Source organism: Lepidothrix coronata, unplaced genomic scaffold (assembly GCF_001604755.1).
Source record: "Lepidothrix coronata isolate B3197 unplaced genomic scaffold, Lepidothrix_coronata-1.0 Scaffold44, whole genome shotgun sequence".
NCBI classification, from domain to species: domain Eukaryota; kingdom Metazoa; phylum Chordata; class Aves; order Passeriformes; family Pipridae; genus Lepidothrix; species Lepidothrix coronata.
In genome coordinates, this window is record NW_016690224.1 from 103,638 (window position 1) to 125,280 (window position 21,643).

The 21,643-nt window shown below is 44.9% G+C and overlaps 1 protein-coding gene across 4 annotated transcripts in view; it reads left to right on the forward strand.

Moving 5' to 3' along the window:
• Positions 1–21,643, forward strand: part of PITPNM2 (phosphatidylinositol transfer protein membrane associated 2) — a 128,685-nt gene that overhangs the window by 12,462 nt on the left and 94,580 nt on the right. For 3 of the 4 annotated variants that reach the window (XM_017814163.1, XM_017814166.1, XM_017814164.1), the window contains exon 2: positions 2,202–2,301. The gene's annotated coding sequence lies outside the window, so the exon portion shown is untranslated. Of the gene's footprint in view, positions 1–1,967; positions 1,985–2,201; positions 2,302–21,643 lie in introns of those variants that run through there. The other variant, XM_017814165.1, reaches the window with a different exon arrangement.

The following is a 21,643-nucleotide window of genomic DNA, read 5'->3' on the forward strand; positions in this document are numbered from 1 at the left end:
ATTTTTTTCTTAAAGGATTCCTTAAGAATTTGGTGGGTTAATTCTGCCCTAAAGCGCACAAAGAAATTCTTGACACGGGTTTGTGTATATCAAATATTTCTGTTCAGTTGTAAAGATGTAATTTTAAAAGTTGTGATGATTTTCAGTGTTAATTTTGTTGTGAGCCTGAAGAATCAATTTTATTTATGAGCTGGTCTTGACTGTGTTAACGTTGGCAACAAGATCAATAGTCAGTAAAAGAGAAGAAAACTAAGATTCAGTTTCAGATAAACTCGGATCAGATCCTAAACCACAGGACCACAGACTGGACCTGAAGTTTCCACCGCAAATAGATCCACATTTATTAGTTGCATGACAGAAGGTTTTGAGATAGGTGAAGCAACTTGATGCCTGACACTTTCAACTGTTTTGTCATTATTATTATTATTTTAAACCCAGCCTGGGAAAGCAGAAGTGGCATTTGGGCTCCATGTGCCTGGCTCAGCTGTGAATCAGCAAATGACGTTAATAAGCATTTGTGGACTAAATATATTTTTAAGCTGTCTGGCTGCTGCTCTTGGTGAGATTGCTGAGATTAATGGGCCTTCAATGTTACTCACGTTTGCTCTTCCTCCAGGATGAATCTGACCCGTGCAAGCACTATTATATTTTTTAAATTGCTGTGCAAGAAGGTACAAGAGGAAAGAGCAGTTAGTGTTTTTTTAAACTGTTGCTGAGACATAAATCTGTCTGTTAACTGAAGCAGCGTTTGCAGCTAAAGGCAGCAGCGGTTTCCCCACACGTTTCAGGGTCTTTGGTGCAGGGAGCAGAGCATGTTGGTGTTTTAGTTATTTTTGTGTATAGCCCTTCATTTTTGGGTGCTGGTCTTAAGGCTTGGATCCAGGTTCTAATCAAGGAGATGAGCTTTTATTTGTGGGGTTGTGGACTCAGATTTCCATGTTCTGATGCAAAACACAGCTCCTGCTGCTGGGAAGGACAACTGTGCCTTCCTGACCTGAAGGGGAAAGGACTGTTTCTGCTGATGGGGAGTTGAGTGAGTTAGAGGCAGTTTTAATCTGAATGTGTGGTTTTTTTGGGGGATGTGGGAGCTGCTGAGGCCTGTGGGTGACTTGTAGGGGAATGGCTGCATGAACCCCAACCTTCCCTGCTCCATCACCCTGGCAGACCGTGTGCTATGGACAGCCCTGACTCTGCTCTGGTTGCTGCTTGGAGAACAGCAGGGCAGAGAAACCACGATAAGCCATGAAGACCTAAAGAAACTTGAATATACTTGGGGGGATGATGGCTGGTAGTGGGCAGCACATGTGCATGCCTTAAAGTGCAACCCAGCTGCTTTGAAAGCATAATTAAAACCAGTGTTTGGAGGTAAAGATGAGACTCTGCCTGAAGGAATCTCTTAGAAAGACAAGGGGCTGCTTGGAATAAGGAAGCAAACCACATAACCTGCTCAGCTGGGAGCGGTTACAGGTTCCTTTGGCTCTCAGCCCTCCTGACAAAAATCAGCCTTGGGGGAGAGCAGGTGGCTGGAATACGAGTGTGGATGGGCTGCCTGGGGTTGTGTGGGAAGGGCTCTGGATCTGCCCTCCTGGGGGCTGTTGGTTCACCATCCCTCGGGCCCGGCTGCTCCAGCAGCCAGGGGAGCTGCCTTCTCTGTGTTCTTCCAGGTGTGGAAGGATTTGTGGGGGTTACAAAGGCAGCTCCAGCTCTGCTTCCGCCCTTGAACGTGGGATCCTGCCTGCTCTCTGGGGGCTGTTGGGAGCAATGCTGTGATGTGCCAGGATGATGATTTGTCTCCGTGGAAGTTTTTCAGCACCCAGATTGGAAGGGAATGCTTTAAAGGGAAGTGTTTTACAGAGGGAGCACGTGAGGGTGGTCAGTGCAATGCGCGTGTGTGTTTTCTCCTCTCTCTCTTTTTTCCTTCTTAATTTCCATGAGTTAGAGATGATGATGACTCATGGCTTGGAAGGCACTTAAAATCCCTGAGGTGCTCATTGCCGCCTACTATCACGTATTGAATTTCTGACATACCGGAGGGATGTCTGCACAGAAACTCTGATGTGCAATTAGAAAATGTTGTAGCTTTATGTTGTTTGCATAGAAGCCGTTAGCATGGAGTAACTGGGAAAAGAATGCAGCTTTATTCCTGCTCTTGATTTCCCATGGGCATGGCAGTTAAGCAACTGTGTTTTGTCTTTCTCTAGGATGTTGACACATGTGGACCAACAGTGACATCCTTTCTCAGCAATGCTGTCTTTACTCCCTCCTGCATTCAGAAGCATCTAGAGAGATATTTTGCAGAAGGTAGGTGCTGACATTTCAGCTGGATGGCTATTCTTTTGCTTCTGGATTAGGAAAAAAACCCCCATTTAGATGTTACTAGGGAGAATGGTAATTAATCTGAAGGTTACTAACTCGCTGCTGGTGAGGGGGGATTAACCTGAGCTTGGGTTCCACTTGAATAGATGCTCGGGGAAAACATGCTAAAATGGAGTCTGGAAGAATGGCTGCATGAGCTCTTTGGGAAGGGCTTGGCACTCACAGGACACGGTTGGCTTAAATTGCATAGACGTGTGCGCTGGTAATAAACCTCTTTTTAAAGAAAGCTCCCTGCCTTTTTCTTAGTCAGCATATTTGTTTCTTTAAAATCTTTGAAATAAATTCATTACAAGGGAGAATGGCTGCACAGGATGTGCAATTAACAGAATTTTTAATGGATATTTAAATCTTAGATGTCTGAGTTTCCCCCCTCCAAAAAATCTTAACCATGTTGATTTTATTTGTGTTGTAATAAACAGCTGTGCAGCCTCTGGTACTACCATCAAATTGTTGTTTCTGCCTTTTTTTTGCCCTCTGAACTTTAAATTTGCCAAGATGATTGAAATGCAGCACTTCCTAATGAAGAGTGTAGGAGGGAAGCAGTAACCCTGTGGTGGTTTTTAGCAAGTAAATGTGAAGAAGTTGTGTTTTTTATGAATGTTATTCAGGGGTTCAGTGTGTGTGCCTGGCTCCCACCAAACCTCTTTTGTGTGAGTTCTAGAAATGTGGATCATAGTGTGAAGTCTCCCTACAAAATTAGTGGCTGAAGAGGAGGTTTTTGATAGATGGGGTGTCAACCTTTAGACTGACTGCATAGTTTTGCATCTCCTTATTGTCCTCCAGTACATTCCTCAGCACTAAGCTTTTTTTTCTTTTCCCTTATCAGAAAGGGTGTTTTCAGCTCCCCCGAATGTCTCTTTGGGGTGATACTGTGGTGTAGCAACTTTGCATTTTTGCTGCTGGATGCTAAAACCCAAAAATTGATGGGTTTTGCTTCAGGAGCAACAAATTGCTGGGAAGAAGAGAAAGAATAAATGAGTTTGGATCCGGGGCTGTTCACTTACCAGAATGAAATGTGATTTTAGTTTGTGTGGATTTATCGCTCAGGGTCGCAGCAGTTGCACTGAGCCCACAGTGACACCAGCCCTGTGTTAACATGAAATATCTTTGTTGAAAACTAAGGGTGATTTGAATACCTTAATTATCTCCTGGCGGGGAACTGGCTCCCAGTGAATTCATTGCCGTTCCCCACGTTGATTCCCTTCCTGAAGCGTCTCTTCAGGATTAGCAGAGCCAGGCTGTTCCCAGTGCTTTGTCTTGTCCCTCAGGAATACCTAATTTCCTTGGGAGAGAGCCCGGCAGCTCCTGCCTGCCCTCGCTGAAGGAGCTGTGGACGGGTCTCTCTGGGAGCGAAAGCTGCCGTCAGCAGCTTTAACAGAGGAGTTTATGCTCGTAGAGGCATTAATTGCCATGTGAATTTGTGCTCCTGTGCTGAGGAGGAACATCTGTATCCCGAGAGCTTTCCCTCCTTGTGTTAGGTCACGAAATCCCCCTCGGGCCGTTGTAGAGGGGAGTGTTTTTCTGGGAATTAGCAGTAACAGCAAAGTAGAAATGCAATCCTTAGCAGTGCTCAGGGTTTGCTTTGCCCCAAGGTTGAGGCTCCTCTCGTTTCACTTGCCTAGAGGATTTAACAGGGCTGATGAGGTGCCCAAATGGTCATTAATTTCCTGGGCAGGTGAGGGGAAACTGCCTTTGGAATGGTGTTCACAGCAAAATGAATCCAGGCTGTTTGCGTCAGCAGAGAGCCAGGAACGTCTGTGGATTGGCAGGTAGGGAATGTAGGGAGAAAAATGGGTTTTAAACCTTGTCAGGGAGTGCAGTGTTTGTGAAGACAAGAAGCTGAATAGCAGTGTTCAGGAAAATGCTGTAGGCACTGGGTAATATTCCCCTCTCTCCTGCCAGCAGCCCTCTGTTTTTCCAAACCTGGAGGCTTTGAATCCAAACTGCTGGACAGAGTTGAAATGCTGGGAGAAGGCTTCTCTGCAAGTTATACCTGGGAGTATTTTGGGTGGAATAACTTGAAAATCTAGGAAAGTGTCCTCAATCCCTGGGATGTGTGTGCGTATGCATGCCCTAAATACTGGTGATTCTGGAAATTGTGGGACTTGGGCAAGGAGCTGGTGGGGGAAGCAGTGGGATGGGGAGATGGAGGGATGCTGGTGCAGAGTGAGGAGGTACCTGCAGCTCTGCATCCTCCCTTCCACCTGTCCAGGGGCACTGTGCTGCCTTTTTGTGTTTCCACTGGTCCTGCAGCTGCAGAATCCTGGGTGGGATGAGGAATTTCTCTCTTCAAGAAGCAGAGGCTGATGTTGGGCAGGAGGATAATATGTAGGAGAGGGGAAAGTAAATGAGGTGGAATCACAGGGTGCCTTAGCCTGAGAAGATGTGAGGCAGGTGGGGACAGGGGACTTATGCACTGGGGAGGTGATGTCCCCTCCAAGCAATTTGTACAAACATACAAGGAGTGTGTGGTGTCCTGTCAAAAGGAAGCACAGGTTTGCTTTGCAGTTGGGTCCTTCTAATGCCCTTCCAGGACCCCCTGCCTTGCCTGCAGCACCTGTCTCTGCCTGTGCCATGCTGGGCTGTGATTTTCCACCCCTGGCTGTGTAATGTCATCAGCTTTTCTCCTTCCAGAGCCTTATGTCCTTTTATATGGACACAAATTGGGGCTGAATCTTACTTTTTCTACATCCTGTACTTACCAGGGGAGTTACTGTGGGATCCATGACGTGAGAACTGGATGCAGAGAAATCTGTCCTCGTGTTGGATCCTTCATCAACTATATCACAGAACTCACTGTAAGGAGTTAGATCGAGGTGATAACACTCCAGAGAGCTGGGTGATGGCTGCTCTTGTACTGGCAAGGAGAGGAACCCTGTTTGGCAGCACAGTTGTGACATTCCCTCTCTGAGTGTGTAAAGGTGGTGGGTTAGTGTGGCACTTTTAACTGTGCCAGGCTGGGAGAAGAGGGAACTGCTGATAGGGAGAGGAGGGGGAATGGGATCTTTTAAAGGTGGGAGATAGTTCCAGGTAAACTGAGTTACACCTGGCAGAGTAGGACATAAATATTTGAAAAGGTACAGAAGGATCCCTTTTCAAAAGAAGGGATCTTTGTAGTCCCCCTGTATAGTCTGGCACTATGAAATTTTTAGTGGAACATGGGTGAGTTTGTCTTTTGGTGGTTTTCCTCCTTTTACTGTAGGAACACCAGACATGAGGAACTGTTTGGACACACGTATTTAACTGGGAGGAAAGAGCTGTGACGCTGGTGTGGTTGTAACCACAGACTAACTGACAGTTTCCTGCTGCAAGAAACTTTCTATAGATCTAAACCTCCTTCGTTTGTGTTTGTTTTTCTGTGCTGTTTAAATATCTGAGGAAGATTCCACTGCTTCGAGGCTTCTATTTTTTTGATCAAGTCTTTGTTTTAGTAATTTGGGGGGATGGTGGCGTGAAGAGGGATCATTACAGCCCTAATACAAAATCAGGTGAACTCCAGAAGGTTTTCCTATATTTTACAGTCTGGTTTAGTGTAAAAGTCAAGAAGTAAGCCCATTAAATGTGTGTCAGACTGGTTTTGCAATTACATTTGCATGTACAAAGCTCAGTTTATTTCTGGGGAGAAAGGATGTAATCATGTGAACCTACTTGTTCAGGCTCAGACTCTTCATCCAATATTTTCATGGCATCATTACTGGCTTCCAACTCTCCTGCCTCCTTCCCAGTCTTCTCCCCTGCGATGTGTTAAATATCACAGCTGCAAAAATGAGGGCACGTTTTTTCCCTGCTGTTCCCATTCCAGCTGGAAAACTTGGACAGATCCTTCCCTTGTGGTTTGTGATACTGTAAATAAAGGCTTGGGAGGTCACACTTTTCCATCTCAAGTTATTTTGATTCCAGTGCTGGAATGGGAGGGGAGGAGAGGAATAAAAATAAAAACAAAAACAAAACCTCCAACTGTTGTGGCTTGTTGTGGGAAAAAGAGCTCATTAATGCAAAGAGAAAGCAGTTGGAAGAAAGGCCTTTGCAAGGAGGACTTAGTCTTTGACTGAAGCTGAGACTGGGATAATTAGGGTCAAAGATTTCAAAGGAATCTTCCATTAAGCTTTGAAATAAAAGTGATCTACAAAGGAAGGCCCTGAACACGAGGCTCCTGTGATCTGGTGCTGTTGCTGGGCAGTTGCTGTGTGGCTTTAAAGGGGTACTGGCGTCACTCTGGAGGCATTTTGGTGAGTAATTTCACCTGGGTTCCTGTGAATATGGTTACTCATGGGCTGAAATGTCAGTTAAGTGGGCTTTTAAACATGGAGCTGAGAAGTTGTGGTTGTAGGTCTCGCTGACTGTGATGCATTTTGTGGTTGGGTGACCCAGAGTCGCTGCTCACAGCCCTGGGGCAGCACCCCTTGGTCTGGGCACGGGGGTTGGAAAACATGTTTGTGCCATTTACCTCGAGTAAATGTGCAGTTCAGCCTTCTGAAAATCACCACAGGATCGTGGCTGTTACTGCTGCTGTTCACAGCTGGTGTCCTACATCTGCAGGCTTGGTCTCCTCAGCTGTGTCCCTTTTCATGTTGGTGTTTGAGGCTTTGAATACTCACAGAAAACGCTGTTTAGGCTTAACCTTATACACGATATTTTTCCTTTTGATATTTGTATAATCGTGTTTTGGATTTGCTAAGAAAGGAGCTCGGGACAAGGTCCACTGGGCTTTACTGCTGGGTGGTGATGTGTGAGTGGGGTGAATATTGGCTTACAGGGGAGGAACTAACACGTACTGGCAACTGTGTCCCTCACTTTTGTTGCATTCTGAAGAGACCTTTTCCTGGTAAAGATTTTTTTTTTGTTAGTTTTTTATCAAAACAGGATACAAAAAGTGAATGTAATTTGTCACTGCAGAACTCGTGTTGTACCTTGACAGAAGTATTTCTTTTTCCATAAACTGTTATAAATATAAATGTACAGCAGGAGCAAAAGAGAAACATTCCACATCTAGATACTAATCTCTGCACAGGGTAGTCTTTTGATTCAGTAACTTTTCTTTTCTTCCTTGATCTTCTTTTGCATTTTTTTTCTTTAATGGGCACAGGACATATGGACATAAAAAATAATGGCCCAATTTCACCCCTGCTGTAGCTCATTGACGTCATTAAAGCTACAGCAGGGATGACTTGGCCCAGATTCTTTAAAAATAAGACCTGATGAACAACCCCTCATGGAAAAGCTCCGTGGAGAAGGTTGTCCTGAGCACAGCATAGAGCAGATGTGATGTGACTCACTGTGACATTCAGTAACATTCCCATTGGTGCCAATCCAGGGAAATGGAGGTGGGACCCTTCCTGGAGGGGAAAGAAGGCTGCAGATGTGCTGCAGATCTGCTTCTGTTGTGGCTTAATAGAGGGATGGAAAGGGGTGATTACTGAGGTGAGAGGAGGGCACTTAAAGCAGAGGCAGATCTGGGTGGAGACCTCACTCGCTTGGAAGTTGTCAGAGGTGTCTCTGCCTGAGGGCTGGGATTGCATGTGGGAGCCAAAAGATGGGAACTGTGGTAGAAAGGATCCATGGAAAAACTTGGTTTGAGTAGGTTTTCAGGAAGATGGTTTGGGTCTGGTTTGTATTTTTGTACTTTTTCCTCGCTGCTGCCCAGAGGTTTTCTGTGACATCCAAGCGTTGCCACACAAGGATCTGCCATCTGAACATGGCAGCTCTCTCTTCCCTGGCATAAAGGGGCACTCCAAGGTTCAGTATCCTGAGGTAGGTCTGAGGTGCAGCTGCTTTTACAGGGCGTATTTCCCTCCTTACGACTGTGGAATAGAAATTCCAGGTAATGGAGGTGAAAGAGGGCAATGCAGATCATGGGTGAAAGTAGTAGATTTGACCTTTACTTAAATGCTCATTCTGAATTAAGCTGAAAAATGCACTTTCAGATCTGAACACACTGGAAACAGAGACAAATGTGAAAGGTTCTCAAGAGCTGTTGACTACTTTCCATTTACTAAAATAGTAGTAGCGATTCATGGATGGTGGCTCTGAAAATCTTTACACCAACATACAAAGCGAGTGTTTTGCTCACTGTTATTTATAACTGCAGGAAGAAACACCCTTTACAGAGCAGTCAAAGCCCCAAAGCTGCATCTGAGGTGTGTGAATGCTTGAACCCTGTTTGTACAGCCAATATTCGTTGCCTGGGGTAGCTTTAATTTAACCGAGTTCCTGGTGGTGATAACTGTATCTGGCCAAGACAGGTTCTCTTGCAGTGAGTCCAAGAAATCAGATAGTTCTTTTTCTGATGCCAGACTCTTCTGGTCCACTGAATATAACTGCAAGAACACATAGTTCCCAAGAAGGAAAATGCTTACTGTGTTTTTGGTGACAGCTGAAGCTGACTTGGGGGAGGGCAAGATGGAGCCAGTACCAATCCTGTCTGTTGCTGAGAGCGTGTTCATTTTAAGGGAATTTAAGTTGGAAAGTTTTTTCCTGTGGAAAGCCAGAACAGTGTCAAAGTGACATTGCCTAGTATAAATAGTGAAGGGAGAAATTAAATCTTTAAAATATATTCAGTCGTTTGATTAGTCATCCAAAACTCTGCTGGTGAGACAGGGAAAGAAATCTGGGCTTAACCTGATAAATGTCCTTCTAACGGTGGAAAAAGTCATAAAACCCAAAAATTCATGATATCCAGAGAGACCATGCAGCAGCTGGCAGCAGACTTCCAAGGAAGAGTATTAATCCGAGAGGAAGTGGGGGGAAAAGGTAACCAAAAACTGCAGCCTTAAGGGCTTTTGGAAGCAAAAGGTATTTGATGTAATGCAGATAAGGACAATTATCTTCTTTTATTGCACAGAACACGCCCTTGTCTGGTGAAACTGTCCTGCTTTGAGGTTCTCTTTCCTCGTGTTGTCTTCCTTCATCCCGTTCAAGCCCCCCTGTGTCAGTGTGGTGGACCTATTTAGGATCTAATTCTGCTTCCACTGAGGCCAAAAGCAAAACTTTATAGGTGTGAAGAGAACCTGCCCTAGAACTGCAGCTGAACCCCCACCAGACTGATGAGCAGCATATTTATGCCAGATCCAATAAATGCTTGATAATTGGAGAGGAGGGTTGAAGAGAAGATTCCATCTAAGAGAATGTAAGAAAATTTTAAATTGCATGTCTTTGACTGACCTGTAGCAGTTAATTTTCCAGAGCCAAGGCTACATTGTCATGGGTCTTAGCAGACTACAGGAATGATTAATTTCTGGGGTATATAGAGATCCTTCTTAATAATCAGAAGTGTGTCTTGTGGTTGAAAAAACAATTTTTCAGCAGGGTGGAAAATTGTAAATAGGCAGCAGCACAGGGTTATGGATGTACTTACACAGCACACACATCCCTGGAAATCAAATCCAGCTTCCTTTCCACAGGCTGAGCAAGCAGCACTTGGGCAGTGCTGGGAAATGATGTGCTACAGCCAAGTTTTGGTTCGTGTCCTCTGGAACAGCAGCACGTGGGTGTCACGTTGCACAGTCCCCAGGGTGTGAGGGTTATCAGGGAGATAACCCAGGCTCAGCCCCATCACTCAGAGGGTGTTTCTGGGACCATTGCTGTTGCATCCCAGCTTTACAGCCTCGAGTGGAAACTCCAAAAAATCCCAGTTCTCACTGAAGCAGTGTGTTCTGCAGTCCAGGTGTGTGTTAGTCCCTGTGCACAGAGTGGATTCACCAGTGGATATATTGACAGACTCTTGTGGATCCATTTTGTTTATGAAGAATTATGAGTTGAAATCAATATGCAGATCAGGAGTGCTCTGAGTATCTAAAGAAAATCCTTCCACTGTGTGTTTCTGCACCATGTCAGCAGGAAGGAAAAAAGAAAAAGAGAGCGATGCAAATACCATCTGTATTTATTCAGATTAAAAAGCAATGTGGGGATGGAGCCCTAGAGAACAAGGGAACTGTTCAGTGCTGAAGGAGAACTTTCAATTTATTTGATGGGAAATTTTAATCTCTTCTGGATGATTTAACTGTTAAGCTCTAGAGCAACAGACTCACTGCAGCTCATCACCTGCTGAGTGCTGGAGTTCCAATGGGTGTTCTCGAGTCCTGTAGAGGTCTCTAAGATTGAGCTGCTTCTTCAGAGCTCACAGAGTAGCAAGGAATGAGGAAATGGGAACTTTGAAACAGCACTACTTGTGTTTATAAAAGAACTAAGGAAATAACCTTGAAATTAATTTGAGCTTGATCAGTGGCATTGGTTTGTCCACTAACTCTTCTGTACATAGCTTGAACACAAGCAGCCAATAAAAGTCCCTTTTAGTTTCTTACTATTTTGAGGTTTATTTTGATGGATTATGTTTCTAGGTAACTGTTGAAGGTTATTTCTGGGAAATGCTGCCAGAATGTTTATTAACATGTGACTAGACCCAGGTAGAGTCCCTTTAGAAAATGTGGCTGTGCTGTGCACCCTCAGTGAGGGACAGTGACTGTGCTCAAGGGTGAGTCCTCCCAGTTCCCTGCCCACGCTGGGCCTGGAAATAACTCTGTCAATAGTAGAAATGTCACAGCAGGAATGACTCTCTGGATGTGCCCAATTCCATATATCTAAATGAGCTGTGATCCTGGATTTAAAGTGCTGTTTCATAGCTAAGAGTCACATGAATTAGATTATTGTTGGGGAAAAAAAATAGAGGGGTGCTGATATAAATACTTCTGTGGGAAGTTTAGAGAGCATTAGCAGGTCTTTTTACATTTATGAACAGCAGTGGTCAAAGCAGAATCCTGCAAGAGATGCTTTCCACATCATAGGAACTCCAGTCATTAAAAAAGTATGTATCGGATTAAGAAGCGTAGGGTTATTTTAATTTGCCTTTGAGTCTTCAGATGTCAGTGTAAGCTTTAATCAGCAGCTGTGCCAGTGAGGAACTACCACATGAAATGGAAACAGAGGATATGGACAGAGATGCTCCTGTCTGAGTGATTTAGGGGCTCCCCAGCACCCCAGGAGGTTACTGCCCCACAGGTATTCACCTCTCGAGCACTCTTGTCCCTTTTGTAGCTGTGTCAGCAGCAGACAAGGGTGGAGTCCCTGTGGTTTGTGGAGCTGGATGGTGCTGGTGGGTGCTCAAGAGCATCCTCCCAGAGTGGGAGACCCCTGCATAAGAATGTGCAGCACCTGAGCAGAGACAGTGCAAGTCTTGTGATAGAAACAGCTGGCAACTGACTGCCTCTTGGGCTTTAAAATGCTATTTCCTTTCCCTTCTGGGAGTTTCCTCTGCATATGAAACAAACTCCTTGAGCTGTTTCTCATCACCCTTTTGGTCCCCATTGCTTTGAGGACCCTGCTGTGTTCCCTGGGGCTCAGAGGGAGGTACAGCAATGACAAATGTTAACAGCTCAAATTTGTGTTTCCATGTGTGCTTAATATGCAAAACATCACCTGTGTCGTGTCAGAGGCAGTGATGAGCAGTTCTCTCCCTCCCTGTGTTCTGAGATGCTCAGTTTTGGCCTGGTACCAGTGATTTCTGTCCTGAGGAGCCAGAAGCAGCGGGGCAGGGAGGGTGTCCATTCTCAAGGTCGTGGTGAGTCCAGCACTGCTGAACTTCCGAAGACCTGGAGGGAAGGGACTTGGCTGAGGGGATTTCTTAATGCTCATGGCTGGGCAGATGGCTGTTTTCTGCAGGTCTCGTGGTCAGGGACAAAGGCGTATTCCCTGGACAGGATGGCAGGAAGTTCAGGAGGTGGGACGGCAGGAAGCAGTTTTGTGATCCTGAGCTACTGCTGGTGGAAGAGCTGCCCTTGCTTTTAAATCTGCTCTGCCTCTGCATGGGTAAAGTTTGTGTCGAATTTCATGGGGTGTTCAGGGCAGTACCTGCTGTCTCTCTAGAGAGCTGTACTTACTCCTGTTGTTATCAGCGTGGCTGTTCACTAGTGATAAAGGACGAACGGAAGAGGACCAGGATACTCATACTTGGGAACTGGGTAAACTTATATTTGGGTTTGTCTCCTGTAGCGGAGAGTCAAGGCAGTTATGGTCTCTCTTGAAGGCCTAAAATGTGCTTTTATTGACTCCTTGGGCTTTGTGAAATCATGATGTGAGAATGTAGCAAAACCACTGGGAAAGCTTCCTTTCCCCACATTTTAGCACTGACTTAATAGCTGCCTCTTATGAATTGAAATAGCTCCCTATGCCATTCCCTTTCTTTTAAATATAAGCTAGTCTGTATTACTAATAAATATGTTAACTTAATAATACAGTTGCTTTAAATCAAGTGGCTCCAGTGTTGCCAACTCTGGTAGCTCAAGGAGATATTCTGCCCGGCAGAGACACGGTGATGTGCTGGTGTTGCATCTTCTGTGTCGTGACCACCTGACGTTGCAGAAATGCAGGATTTGGTAACTCACCTTACACTACCCACTAACAACCTTTCATCATTCTGCCTGCCGTGGTAATTTAAGAGAAAGTGTCAATTCTCCATCTCCTTTCACACGTCATCGTACACACCCTGACTGTTCCACTCACCAGCTTCCCTTGCCTGTGGAATCTGCCTCTTTCCCTTAGCAAAGCCTGGCATGGAAGTGGAGCTTGGGGTACTGCTGCCCCCTGGGTTTGCTGAGGTGTCACCTGGGCTGTTCCCAACTCACCCCTGAGCTCTCAGGTGCTGCTTCCTGACCTAAAAACAGATAAGAAGTTCTGGGCAGGGGCTGAGCTCCATCAGGCTGCACTTTCAGGGGTTAAGCTGATTGCAGATCTCTCATAAATAAATCTCTCTGTATAAATAAATAGTTACATTATTACAGTTCATGGAAGCTGTCAGAAAGAAAAATTTCCCGACTGAGCCGTTTGTGCAGCCTCTGCTGGCTTTCAGAGATTGGTGTCATTAATTGAATTTTGGCTTTTCCATTACGATGGAGCGTGTGCTTTTTGCTCGATGCACTTGAAAGAGTGTGAAGAGAAAGAATATTCAGAGCTACTTGCGTGGCTTCTGTGGCTGTCGGAGACTGTGCAGCCGTTCCATGGAACTGCCTTATCCTTGGGTCTTTGGGAGTGGGAGGGTTTCCCCACTGGAGCCCATGCTGTGGTTGTTGGTTGGCTGTAGAGACCTGGCTGTTTGTGTGCTGCTGACTCATTCTTCCTGCAAAATTTCTCTTAAAAACCCCAAAACCTGTCTGTATATTACAAGTAGCCAGATTCTTCTTTCTGCAGGGAGTGATCCTTGCTGGAAATCAATCTTGCCTAATCCAAAGCATAGCAAATGTAATAATTAAGTTCTGTTTAATTTCCATACTCATTTGGTGGGGAGACAGTAGCTTGTTCTTAGAAACTGGGCTTTGTCTTTTGAAAATACTCTTACCAGTGTTACATAAACACCATATTGCAGCCCACCCTTATTAGCCACTGATTAGAGGGTCCTTTGTGAAGTGTTGTCTGTTTCTGACATAAATTAATTAACATGGGACCAGTAAAATTCCTATGGAAACAGAACAGGATAAAACTAGATAAATGTGTGTTCTGGGCTATGAAAGTGATCACAAAACTCATTTCTTAATGGGACCACTAGAAGAACAAACAAATCTACAGAGACATGGTTGTAAGCCTCAGCTAGAAATGTGTCTTTGTGGATATAATTAAACTTTAGTTAATAACATATTGTCCTCAGTCTTGGCAAAGAACTGCATTTGGGCTGTGGCTACACGTCCAAAGCATTTTTACCAGATTAACTTCGTGGTCTGGAGCTTTCAGAGCACTGGCAGCTCTTGGGTTGCTGCTTTGCATCTCAGCTCGTTCCTCGCACGGCTCCAAGAGCACATGAACCTTTTCCTGCAGAAATGGGTGATTTTCCCTGTCCCTGACCTGCTCTAGAGGAGGCAGTGGGTGAGTTGGAGTGAGTGTTCACCAGCAGTGCGTGAGGAAGGGTGAAGGGTGTGAAGGTGATGCTTCATGATTCACTTTTTGCATTGCAAATCCCGTTCCGTAAGTAACCCTCTCCCGTTAAATGATTTATTAGCTCTCAGAGCTTTTCTTCACCCTGGAAAAAAACAAAAGATGATCAGTGTGTTCGAAAGCTCTGTGCTGAGCGTTATATGATTAAGTTGTAATTTTGAAGTGACGCATTTGGGCATATAATTCTCAAGACCATCTTTGCTTTTCAGGGGTCATAAATACTGGTTCCAGCTGTAATGAAGTGCTGTTCTACTTACTATGTTCCTATCATTGTGTGTGTGTCTTTTGTTTAAATTATTAAATCACAGTGGCAATGACCATAATAATGTGGTTGTTTTATGTCTTGGAACAGGGGAAAATAATTTTATTTAGTTGGGATAATGTAATTGTAACATGCCTCTGGGTTTGAGTTGAAGGGGGAGGTGATGCAGGTGGCTGGCAAGACAGTGCTGTTCTCTTGGTGATTTTCTGCAGCAAATTCCACAGCCGTGGAGTGGCAGCATATTTGTTTTTAATGGAACAATTTGTGAGCAAACACTGGGATGTTTATGATGACAAGGAAAGCACTGGAAAAGTAGAGGCTATAAAATCCCACTCGTTAAGGGCAGCAGCACGAGGAATTGGCTCAGTCAGGTGCACCTCGGGGGAGGAGGTGTGGAGCTGAGATCTGGCCCAAGCCATTATAGGCAAAACACTGGAGTTCTTTGCACCTCTGAAGGGCCATGTGTAGGGTAGGCAGCTGTCTGCCTGGGTGGTTTTGTGAGGCAAAGTGCCAGGGAAGGACTCGGAGATCCTCTGATGCAAACTGCTTTGCAGATAAAGTCTTTATTTCCCCTTTTGAAGGGAAAAGATGCGTGATGGTTTCTTGAATCAGGATGACTGCACCAATTCAGATCTAATTTGATAAATGAAGTATAAAGGCCCAGTGAATGACCTTCTGTAAAATACAAGAGTGCCTGAACCATTTGTGCTTTAAATCTTGCTTCACATCTCTGTATTTCCTGCTCATGCTGTTCATTAGTCTCCTGTGCCTTGTTGTTTTGGGGCTGATAATGGATAGCTGAGTGGTGCATGCTGAAAAGAAAGCTCCTGTATAAGTAACCTGCTTGTCTTGGCGTAAATATCTTGTGGGTATGGGACACAAACTCTTCTGTTTCCCCCTCTTTTGCATTTGTAGCTGGGCCCTGACATGTCCTAGTGCTCCTTAGGTATCCCCCGAAGTCCAGTTTATTGAAGCATCCCTTCCTCCCAGTGAAACCTTACCCTGCTGTGGCTACAGCACAGACTGTGGTTTCTTTCCAAATGAATCATGAGGGTTTTACAAGCTGTAAAACTTCTCTGGAGAGCTTAAGGGTGTGACCAGCTTACAAGCGTGGGTGAACTTTTTTTTTCTCCTTTTCTGCTTTGGGGCTGAATATATCCTGACTATATCCTGAATATCTGCTTGATGCTTTTGATTGCCAGCAGGATTTGCTTTTCCCCTTTAGATGGGGTGCAACGCTATCCCAGGCTCTTGTGGCTGCCCATGAAGCTTTCCTGGGAACTGGGTGTAGGGAGTGATAAAACTTTATTAGTGTTGGTTCCTCCGCTCAAGATAAACTTTTTATGAGCAATGAGCTTATGTATTTGGAGGACAAAATTGCCCATTCCTCTGGCTGGGCTTTGCTTAAGGAAAATGTGTCTTTTTGCCACCCCAGCTCCAGGGCTGCTGCCCTGTTCCCTGTGGAGGCTGATGTGACCAGTCCAGCTTAGTCCAAGCCACTTCTCTCCAGATCCATTTGTTCTCCTGGTGTTCCCTATTTGGGAGTGTGGTGCAAGAGCCCTGCAAAGGGGATAGTGGGTGGGCAGAGCTTGTTCCCTTGGGCTCATCCCTGTGCCTGGGGGCTCTGCTGGCAGTGGGGTCACAGCTTGCTTTGCTTGCTGGCAGTGCAGTGCTGAGCTCTGAGATGTGCTGTCCTGCTCTGTCCCTACCTGGGATTGGAATGCGTAGGCAGTCCTGGAGGGAGCTGGCACATCCTCTCTTATCTCTGGCATGTGTGCTGGGCTGGGAAAGTCTGGAAATCAAGGGTGTTTGCAGTAGTTTGGAGCTCTGGGTCAGAGCACTCCTTGCACAGTGTCCTCTGTGGCTCCTCCTGGGTCTCGGCAGCTGGTTCTGCAGCTGGAAAGGGAGTTATCTGCTCCAAAGAGAGATTTTCTCCAGAGCAGGGCCCTGGCTAACAAATCTGGAGCTGGCAGTGACATGGATCTGGCAGAGGACAAACCAAGCAGGTAGGAACTGTCAGGAGCTCTGGGAAATTAGAGGGGAAGTTTTCTTTTTTTCATTTTTCAGGCATATGCCAAGAGTGGGTGGTTCAGAAAGGGAATACCTGGCACAGCATGATGGCAACATACCCAACTGCCCTGTCAGGATGCTTTTGCCAGGAACCTTTGGACCTATTCTTCTCGGTGTAAATAAAATCAAATAAATAAAATACCTGTTACTATAAATAAAACTGAATGAGAATGATTACCTTGAGTCTTTGGATGCACCTCACATGGTCAGCATTTGTTCCTTTCTCCCTCTGCAAGCAATTAGTGGAGAAAGAGGGAACCATCCATGGGCACAAGCATCAGCCAGGCAGCAATGAAGGCTCATAATAACTTTCTCCTATGATAAAAAAAAGATATTTTTATAGTCTGAATTTTTTATTTTACTTTCCCCCTGGTGGGAGAGAATTACTGGTGATGATAGTTGGTAGACCAGCTCCTGTTGGGAAGCACTGAATGGAGGAAGGATTTATTGAAGGAAATGTGTGGCAAATTCCTTTATGATGCACTTTTTTTCCCCCCCTTATTTAAAGAGGTTGTTTATAACTAAGAGACCATTAGTGCCAGGAGGTAATTTTGTTGTAGCAGTACCTTATTGAATGAAAGCTTGGGAATCTGATCTGTTTCTGGATGGAAGCCTTGGGAACAGCTCCTGCATAATACTGTACCTAAGCTTTTTTTGCCTTTCTCCTTTTTTCTACTTTAAATTGAGGTTGGTGCAGTTCCTTCCCATGTAGTTTAAGGAACAGCTTTGTGAAGAACATGTCAGCATTTGAATTATGCTTTTCATTTCCCGTAGCCAATTCCCATCCTCTCCTTTCTCCCCCAGGGTTTCTAGAAGGTTTCTTGACAAATCTTCCCCCTCACCCCCTGCAACCCAGAGACAAAAACCCAGGAGCTCCTTTATGTGCTGCCTGGCTGCTTTGCCTCACTCTCTGATGCTGTTAGAGAAATTCTGGGACTTTTGTAAAGGATACTAAAATTGGGGGGTGGCAGAACTGTGCTCTAGAGAATCTTGCTCAGGTTACTGCCCCCAGCTCTGCCTGTGCTAAGGAGCAGTCAGAACTCATCAGTGTGAAACCTTCCCCACCAAGGGAGTAAACAACATGGATTAACTGGTAAGGGATGCTGAGCACTCTGCATCCTTTATGTGAAGTGGGATTTGTTACTTCTGGCTTGAATACTGACCTCATGCTAATCCTATATTTAAACAACCTGCCAGATTTTCCCCGTGGCAGCAGTTAAGAGATAGGAGGGAGAAGTGTGTAGCAAAGATTGCGGCTCTTTGCAGGAGCAGAGTACCTGTTTGGTTTAAAATAATCTTCCTTGTGATCAAAAGAAAGGGGAATGTGTTCCTAATTATCTCCCCTGTAAGATCTTTTGAGCTGTTGCTGCAGAATGTCTAATGCCAAAGCTTCTTTCAGTGATAAAAATGGTGAGGGAAGGTCATGTGTATTTTACATCTTCCCCCTTTTCCCCTCCCTCCAGTTAAAGCACATTTGGGCTGGAGTGCACTGAGCTACCCAGGTGCAGAGGATATTACAGATTTCCATATTGCAAGCCCTAATTTTAGCTGCACTCTGCAGGGTTCATGCCAATACTCACCCCCTTGCATTTGCACTTTGGGTAGCACTCATTACACAGTGTGAGCTTCACACATGTGCTGCTCCTCCCGCGGCTCCGCTGGCAGGGGATTTGTATTCCCGCAGGAAAATAGTGGGGTTTGCGTGGGGAAGGGGCTGGGAGGAGGAGGAGGATGCTGTACTGGGCTTGTTGCAGCCTGTTGGAGGCAGTTGGATGGGAGGAAGGGGGAGAGAGCTCTGTAATTCCCTTCTGCTCTTCAGTGAAGTGGAGGAATGGCTCGGCGTTGCCTGTTGTGCACCTTCGCTGTGAAAGGACTCCCAGTTCAGTTTGTCCAGGCAGAGACTTGACATGAGTCCAAATGTACTTGACAATAGTCTCTCTGCTGTCAAAACCTCTCCTCCTTCTGTGATAAAAACAAAGCTCCAAGAAGCATTCCTCTCCTTCCTTCCTGTGGCTCTTAAGAAGGACTCTGCATCCCGGAGTTGCTCTGGGGAGGAAGTTTTTTACTGGATTCGAAGCACTTACCCATTTTCCATTAAAAAATTTGACAGAGCAGCGCGTTCAAAGCAAGATAGCCACAGAGAATTTGGATTTATGCTTTCTTTAATTGGCTCACATAAGATTTTATTTACTGAGAGTGTCCAAAGGGAGCTGTCGAAACATTGCAGAAAGAGTGAATGTGTCCATTGTGGTAATGTGCTTTTGATAAATGCATTATGGCATAGTTATGAAGTCAGGAAGAAGCCTTAATTACTGTTATGAAGCCATTAGAGTCTAAAGCAGCAATTTGTGCTCTTGTTGCAATTGTGTTTTATATTTCTTCACTGAAGACTTCGGCACCGAAAAGTGCTTGTTTTAGGAGATAATTTATGCCTTTTATTTCCTTTGCCTTTTTAAAATGGTGCAGCAGTGACTGTGATAGCAGTGAGCTCCATGGATTCACGTAAATAAAAACCCCCACAACCTTTACATGGAGCACCTTCTGGGAATTCATACAGGGAAGTGATGCCATATGACCTGCTGATGGTTTTCTCCTGCTAGCCATACCCAGATGGCAGAAAAAAATACTCAACTTGATTCTCCCATTGTAAGGAAGAAAACAAAAGAGGGAGAGAGGGCGTGATTGGTCTCCAGGAATCTTGTGTAAATCTTCCTCTGGGGCTAGGGAAGGAGAAATGCTGGTCTTGGAAACTTTTTATTAATGAAAATTGCTTTGGGAGATCAGTCAGTGTTATAATAACCTACAGATGGGGTCAACAAATCGTCTGTCCCTGGAAGCCTTTGCTTTCCACATCAGCTGCTCCTCAGCACAGCGAGAGCCTGAGCTGTCTCACTCGAGCCCCTCCTGACAGCCACAAAAAGCAAATTATTTCGAGCTGACTGTTCTTCTACCAAAAATGTGTGCAAAGAGTTTTGTTTTCAGGTGTTTGTTATCTTTTTATCTTTTAAGTTATTCAGAGAAAGGCTGTTTAATGCTCACTTACCTGTTTTTAGTGCTTTGTAGATGTTCATTGACTCGGGTAGCACATTATTTATAGCAGATGTTAATTTAAAAGCCTGAACTTTGTTACCCTTCAGCATATAAACATCTTAATTTCAAAACCAAAAGTGACAAACGGAGTTGTAAATCAAAGGTTAACAGGCATAGTTACACGAAGGCATTGTTTGCTCAGTTGTTAAACTGATTCTGTGCTGCTTTCTTAAATGGAATATTTCTTTAGTGACAGGAAGGTTAAGTACAAGTTGTACTGTTATGAGAAAGGAGGAATTAACATTATTTAGTGTTTTTCCAAAGCTGATTGCTTAAAATAATCACAGGTGCAACACGGTAGCACTGATCCTGTTTACAGCAGCTCTGGAAGCAGCTGTGGCTGCCTCTGGCCACCTCAGAGGGCTCCAAACTGCCCCTCATTGGCCTCAGTTTGGGCTCTGACTCTTGGCTGGCAACAGGTTGCCCAGAGAAGCTGTGGCTGCCTCATCCCTGGAAGTGTCCAAGGCCAGGCTGGACGGGGCTTGGAGCAAGCTGGGCTAGTGGAAGGTGTCCATGGCAGTGGATTGGAACTGGATGGTCTTTAAGGTCCCCTCCAAACCGAACCATTCAGTGATTCTAGAGGGCAGTGTGGCTTGTTGTTCATAAGCTTTTGGCAAAGAAAACACCTTTTGAAAGAGCCCTTCTCAAGAATGGGGATATATATCCTCAGTGCACCAAATGGTGGCCTCTACGTCCGGCGTTTTGGGGTGTCTGAGTCATGTTCTTCGTGCCCAGTTTGGGTTTGAGCCTCTTCAGCTGCCACTCACAAAGATAACTAGAGATGTCAAGAATGTCTGTTCAATATGTTGGAGCAGCTTTTTCCCTTTTGCAAATATGTGTTTATCTTTGCTGTCTAGTGTGGTCTGTGAGGGCTGTGCTCTTGGGCTGTTTTTCTGGTTTGAGTAATTTTAAAAAAAAAAAAGCAAAACCCTCACAGACTACACCCCCCCAGCTGCCTCCATCCCCAACACTTAACTATTCCAAGGCTGTGTGTTTTTTTTTTTTTCTCTGTGTGCTTTCAGCATACTGAGCTGGGGAAGGTGATGATGATAAATATTACTGCCTTGTTTCCCAAAGCTGTTGGGTAAGATCTCTCACTGCAGCATCTGAAGTATTACTGGAAATAGTCAGAACTGTTATAGCAACATCTCTGGCGTAATTCTTCTTTTCCAAAAGTCTTTCCCTTCCCTTTATTTCTGGGTAGAAGACACTAATTAGGGAGAATCAGGTGTCAGCAAATGTTCCAGGCTCCTGAATCAGAGCGAGCACTGAGACATTCCCCTTCCCTTCAGATGGCAGCATTAATTCTCAGGGTGCGCTGGTAGTGCTGCTGCACTTGTCATCGTGTTTGTGTATTTCCAAACTTAAAATGCTTCCAGTGATGATGTTTGCCCTGATTGACTGTCGTTAGAGGCTTTGGTGCTCTGAAATTTGGGTTGAGTTCTTGAAGTCTGACACGCGGCATAAAAATTCTCGGAGTGCTACGTCTCTGTGTAGTGACAACACTTGAGATTAAACCTAAGCATTACTACTCCCAAGGAGATAGACTGAGTATTTTTTTCCTCTCCAGAGTGCTCTACACTGAATAGCTCTACAATTAAAATTGATATATCTTCACTTGCTTAATCTAATAGCTATTATTTCCTCTTTGTTTCAAATTTGAGTAGTTTGGGCCAGTTCATGCTCCAGAGATCTAATTGCAATGAAGTTGTTCACAGCTGTGAGCTTGTAGATGTGTTAATGGGATAATGTGAAGCTCTAAAGAACCGCTTGATGAGTCCAGAGGAATTTAACGGGATGACTCCCCCGCTCTCCGTGTCTGCCCAGGCACGGTTCTGTCAGGTTGTCATCGTTCCAGCTGCTCTCACAGCCTTCAGCACAGCCCTTCCAAAACTGTGTGTGTATTTATTTGTTCAGAGGATTTGGTGT